Below are 6,433 nucleotides of genomic sequence, written 5' to 3'. Positions count from 1 at the left end.
ACATACGAGTCTTTCGTTGCAATAGATTACTCATTTGGTGCACCAGATGAGTGATCTGTTTAAATTGTGGACACTTATGTTGGATTTATGATCGGATTCTATCTATTGTTGGAAAAAACGGCAGTAACTGTGTACCCAGATGGCAAATTCGAATAAAAATCATAATTTACTTACCAAAGTCACCTATGAAGTAATGCCAAAGTGGAAAGTGATATTTGACCTAAGAAATTGATCAAATAGCAGCAGTAGCAGTAACAACAACAATGGTTAATAAAAAGAAAATGAAGATGATAATGAAGTAGAAGATGATGATAATGAAACAGAAGATGATGAATAAAGCAGCAGCAACAATGAACAATAATAATAGTTAAAAAGAGATGAGAGAAACACACCTTTTTCCTTCCGTTTTTTATTATATTAACTAACATTTGAATTAAAGTGTAAATTAAAAAAATTATAAGTTATTTTCAAATTTCCACAACTTTTTTAATTCATAATAAATTAATTATCATCTTCACTCAATTATTAAAATTTGTATCAACTACACTTCATCACCTACAACCAAAAAAAACAAAAAAAACAAAAAAACGTGGCACTTGCGCTCGAATGTCTTTCTCTTTTTATGGTGTTTTGATCTCTTCTCTTGTGCTAGAAGAAGACCAAATCGAAGATTTAATTTTTGCGTGTCGATAATTTTTTTTAGTAAAATTGTTTTATATTACAATCTTTAATTTTTTATATCATTTTTTTGCTTTCTAGTTGATATTTTTTGGATTTCACTTGGGATATTTTAATTTTAATGGAAGAAGAAGACTGAAAAAACATGGAAGAAGAAGACCCCAAGTCATCTACAAAGCTTAACATTTTCTTTATCTTCAACTTTAGTTTCTCGCACTGTTGCTACAATTTTAAGGTATTTTCTTCTTCTTTTTTCAAATTTTTCTCATCTTAAATTTTTCCTTCAGTGTTTTTCTTGATTTGATTTAATGGATTTGTGAAGTTTTATATTTTTCCTTGCAGTTCATCTTCATATCAAGTCCCTTTTTCTTGAAATTGAAAAAATATAAATGCTTTTAATAAGTAATTTATCAAAACAGTTTTTGTTCTTATGTTCAATAATCAACAAGTCAAAATGTTAATATTTGTAAATCTAGTTCACTAACAAGATGAGAGAAAATTTTGTTTTGAAGAGAAACTGAGGTTGGAGAGGGCTAAGAGGTAAGGGTTGACGGCAAATTAATTAAATAGGTTTGGCAATAGATTATCTAAAAAATGAATTGAGCTAGGGACTAAGTTTTATGTATAGTTGGTAATGTTTTCTGGGTTAATATTTTTTGGGATTTTTTTTAATTTTAATGAAACAAGAATACTGAAAAAATATGAAAGAAGAAGACTCAATTCGATGCTATGGTTCCTTCTTTCCGAGGTGTATTTATCCAATTTTTTGGTCAAACGGTGAAAATAGAAATTCAAAATATTCTTACTGTCTAATGCATGTATGCTCTCTTTAGATGTCTCTTGATTTCGTTATCAGTTTCTTGTAGGTTTTCAAAATTGAAGCTACATATGTTGGGGTTTTACCATGATTTTGAATTAGAAAAAAAAAAAAAAAGCTAACCTTTTATGTTAATTTTTAGGGGTTTTTTCTCTGATTGTTTTAAATAATTGAGATTTGAAATTGATCTAATGATTTTGTAGAAGGAAATCCTTAACACACCCATGACAAATCTCAAGATGAAGAAAAGGGGTACTATGATTTTTGACCTTGTAGAAACAAATGGGCCACTAAATATTTTTTTGTGAAAGAATTGTGTCATTTAGATGTTTATATTGTTTATCTTACTAAATAGTAGAGACTCTGCTTAGTTATATTTGGTATTTTTTTTGATTTTCTTGCCGTTTTAAGGCTATTATGTGCGTTGGGAGATTGTTGTATGTTAGAAAGCTTCAATCATGGATTTATAGTCTCCTTAGGTATTTTATTCAAATTTTTCTTGTTTATTTATGGCTACATATTTATAAGATTGTATCCCTATTTTTTAGTTCTTGCGGTAGCTCCAATCATGGAGATGCTTTTACGTGCAATTTTCGTACGTTCTTTTTATCTGTTTTATGGATTGTGTCTGTTTAAGTATTTCCATGTAGTTTTGTTTATATTGGTACTGATTTGGAGTTTACTTTGGTACCTTATGGCTATTTAACATAGGATCTCTTTTAGTTTTCAGCTATATTCCTCAGATTCTTTGGAAATACTAATGGTCTTGTTATTTCCCTTTGTACTTGAAATTATTTCACTTGAGCTGATGGTCTTTTAAAAATAGATTTTCTAGCTCCACTAGGTAGTCGTAAGGTCTATGTATACTCTAACCTCCCCAGACCTCACTTGTGGGATTTCTGTGGGTATGTGGTGTTGTTGTTGGGGTCTTGTTATTATTTTGTTAAAGTTGGTTTGACCAACTAAAACCCCTATGACTTGCATATGGTATAGGGAAATGTAGGGTCTACTATTTTTGATTTTGATGTTTTGGTTATTTGGTGAGTGAATTTAATGGTGGAAATTTGCATTTTGGGACATTATTGGTGGTGTTATTGGACTTCAATAATTTTTCTGGTTGATATTGTTGTTGCTTATTCTTTTATCATAGGTTTATATGCTCTCTTATTTCACTTACATAATGGTTTAGTGGAGATTGCAATTGTGTTGAAGATTTTGCGAATTTTATTTTGTGGGATTCTTGAAATGATTGTGCAATCCCCAGTTTTTTCTACTTGGTGGGGTTTGTCTACTTTATTGGCCCATTCTGACTTCTTAGCTTGACAAAATGTTGTATTTCTCTTTTTTAGTTCAGCATTATATGTAAGTCTTATCATGCTGTCGTACTGGTTTATCATTGAAGGGAAACTAGTAGGAGATAGAGTCTGCCATTTGTTTGGTGCTGCTATTTTTAGTTGAGTTAGCTACGGGAAACTTGGATTTGGATGCTCTTTTGGAGCTTAAGAAGGGAGTATTGAAAGACCCTTCTCGGAAAGTCCTTTCTTCATAGGATCAAGTCATTGGAACCAAATGGTTGCTCCCAAAATTGGTACGGTGTCGATTACGGCGATGTCCATGTCATTTCAATTGAACTAAATGATGTAGGTTTAGTTAGACTTTTGGATTTTGCAGTTATTAGTTGCAAACAATCAGTTAAGTAGGAATATTACTGAGGAAGTTGGGTTGATATGTCATTCTCTATTCTCCATGATTTCTAATGAGAGGTCCAATTAAGACTTTGTGAAATCTTCTAAAATATTAATGGATCTATCAGTGTTACATAAATTGTGATAAATGAAGTATTTCTTCTGCAATACAAAATTAGGAGTTTCCTGTCACTGAATCTGTTTGATATGTCTACACCTTAGTGATAATATACACTTTTTGATAATGTAATGTGGGAACAATAAGTGAGAGATGGTTATAACAAACTTTACCAGTCATGTTCTAATGCAACTGAAACAAAAGAGGAAAGATTTCACCAGACTACGATTTTTCGCTCCTCTGTTTATTTGTTCTTTTATTTCTCTAGAAATTCAGTAAAAAACACTAATATTTCTCTATCTTATGCAATAGGTCTCGGTCTTATGGTTACATATATCAACCTGAGAATACATCACATTTGTTATTTATTACATAATTATCTTGTAAAGCATAGATCCTTGACGAATTCCATCAAGTAAATGGTGTATTTTGTATATTTATGTATTGCAACTAATAACTGTGCGTATATACTCAACACAATCTCCATGTTGGGACCGTGCTGACATAGACCTTACCCCTTAGTCACTATTATATATGACATCAATTAGTATGCTATATATGCCATTGCACATTTACTTGTCTAACTTACCGATTCAGATTTTTTTTAATTAAAATTTATCTTTCCTTAAATAAAAGGAATTATATATAATTGGAAAGTTCTATATGAATTGGGTTGAAATTTTATAAACTGTTCTTTTCTATGATGGTAATAAATTATGGAAAGATTTTACATGTTTATATTACTACAATCAAAATGGGTTATAAATATTTACGTGAAAGGCTATCCGTTTTCCTCTTGTTTGTTGATATAAATATGAACATAGTGATGAAATTGCATCTCATAGTAAACTAAATATTTACAAAAAAAATACGTAAGTTGGCATGAGCAGTTGACCAATTGTAATGCAAGAAAATAATTGAGAATTCATGTGATTATACATTGAAGAAATAAAAGATTCTTCACGAATTCTCTTATGTTACTTGTTCTCATGATTAAGTATATCGGCTTAGGTTGGAGTTGTATCCCTAAATTTTTAAAATGTATAACAAGGTTTATATGGGCTTGTCCATGTGGACCATTTACTATGAAATGAGATGCATCTATGATTGGTGGTCACATGTTCTTTGCTATCAACTTGCAATTTTGGAAACTAGCTTTTTCATTAATTACCAAGTGAAAAAATTACAAATCCATAATAGTCCCACCACAATTCTGCTATCCTAGAATAAAAACACAAAAACCATATAGGAAGCAAAAAGAATACTACTACCTAAAAGGGCATTTTTCTATAGTCTAGTACTAATTGCAGGTGGAGCTTTAACACAACATGTGTAGGTTGTGTCCTTTGCTAGTTGCTACCAAATTCTACTCTTGTTCTCAAATGTTCTCATGTTCCTCTATATCCAAACTACATGGACAAATTTAGTGTACACCATCTTGAAAGTATGAGCTGGCTTTTATTTACCCTTAGAACTCTTGATCACCCATGCACTATGATCCTCTCAGTTGGTAGCATCAGCCAACTTCTATTCATCCACTACAGGAGCCTATGACATAACTTTAATACTAGTAAAATAAATAAATTAGATGACTCTCGGCGCATGTCAGCCTAACGTACACTTGTGGTGTTTGCCATGGCTAGAGCACGCGAAAGAGGTCGTAGAAGAGGACGAGGGTGAGGATGACCTAGAACAATTTTGATTACGACTATTGGGAGCTCAGTGTGAGATCGAGTACAATCTAGAGATATGAGCAATCAAACTCCTATGGATACACTCGATGGAACAAGTGACAAGACAGAGATGCAAGACGAAAAAGGGATTTTAAGGCAAAGTGGAGTTTTTAAACGATTCATGTTAACCACCTCCCCTCTAATGAAATGTGGATCAAGTTTAGTAAACCCTGGTCTAGTGGTACCAGCTAATGAAACAGTACTATCAGGGTCGAGATTTGGAGCTACAGTAAATAATAGAATAGTAAATCCTAAAACTGATTCTCTAAAATCAACCAATGAGCAAGAGGAAAGGGCTGTAGCTCCTTGGACAAGTCTATTCACTAATAATAGAGCAGATACCCATGGTATGTCACTAATATAATCATCTCTTATCTAGTGGAAGGTCAGGCAGTGGTAAAACTTGAAAAAAAAGAGGTGGATAGAAAGGTTGCTAAGTGGCATTGTTCTCTCATAGCTTATTTTGAAGGGGGGGACACTAGGGCATAATGCTTTTTCAGATATATTGGGAAATATTGGGCAAATGTTACTAGCCCAAAATTGTACTACAATGGATAAGGGTACTATGTTATAAGTTTTGATTCTAAGGAGGACATCAAGGAGGTACTCTATTCTACACCTTCTATATAATAGCAAGCCTATTATCTGAAGCCCTGGTCAAGAAATTCTAATTTCAATACTGAATATCCTACAGAAATCCTACTGTGGGTTAAATTTCCAAAGCTTCCCATGTTTTGTTGGGTAGGGACTCTTTGAAGCAGGATAAATAGCGTCACTGGTGTACCTGTATATGCAGATGAGTGCACAGTTAAGCAGACCTGAATCTCGTTTACTAGAATGCTTATTAAGGTCAATGTGACTTAGGATTTAGAAAGTGAAGTGGTAGTGGTGGAGCCAAATGGTAGTAATTTTAAGCAACCAGTTGTGTATGATTGGAGACCTAAGTTGTGCTCTATAGGTAAAGTGATTGGTCATAGTTGTTTTACCAAATATAAAGGATCCTGGAAAGGTGAGATTGCCTTATAAGAGAGTAGTCCAAGAGTGGCATTATAAAGGGAAAGTTACTGCAATACCACAAGCTAAACCAATAAAAACAGAAAGTGATCAGGAAAAGGGTGATTCCAGTGAAGTGCAGAAGAGCCAGCAAAGAAGTAGCTCTGATCAAAAAGTGTTAAGCAACAATAAAAAGAGATCTGGTTCACCTCAAAGTCCTTAGGTCAGGGAAGTAAATAGCCCAAAATTTAATTTGAATAACTTTCCACGGCTGAGATCAGCACCTGCTAAGTGTAGTCAAGGTGGAAAATAAAATTGGACTAGTGGTATGAGTATTCCTCCTGATAAGGGAGCGTCATCAAAATCCATATATTAAAGGAATAATTAAGATCTATAAACAAAAGATCTC

The 6,433-nt window shown here is 32.8% G+C and overlaps 1 long non-coding RNA gene across 2 annotated transcripts; it reads left to right on the top strand.

The window, feature by feature from the left end:
• Window positions 1-576: 576 nt before the first annotated feature.
• On the top strand, window positions 577-3,523 carry LOC107856882. 2 transcript variants are annotated; one of them, XR_007045085.1, is made up of 2 exons: window positions 577-913; window positions 2,898-3,523. It is a non-coding gene; the product is annotated as an uncharacterized LOC107856882 (long non-coding RNA). The 2 variants fall into 2 exon arrangements; XR_001670720.2 differs by lacking the exon at window positions 2,898-3,523 and adding an exon at window positions 1,699-2,042 and having other exon boundaries at window positions 587-913.
• The last annotated feature ends 2,910 nt before the right edge of the window (window positions 3,524-6,433 follow it).

The sequence above is a fragment of the Capsicum annuum genome, chromosome 9, assembly GCF_002878395.1.
Source record: "Capsicum annuum cultivar UCD-10X-F1 chromosome 9, UCD10Xv1.1, whole genome shotgun sequence".
In the NCBI taxonomy this organism is placed as follows: Eukaryota; Viridiplantae; Streptophyta; class Magnoliopsida; order Solanales; family Solanaceae; genus Capsicum; species Capsicum annuum.
This window is presented reverse-complemented; position numbering and strand designations above follow the sequence as displayed.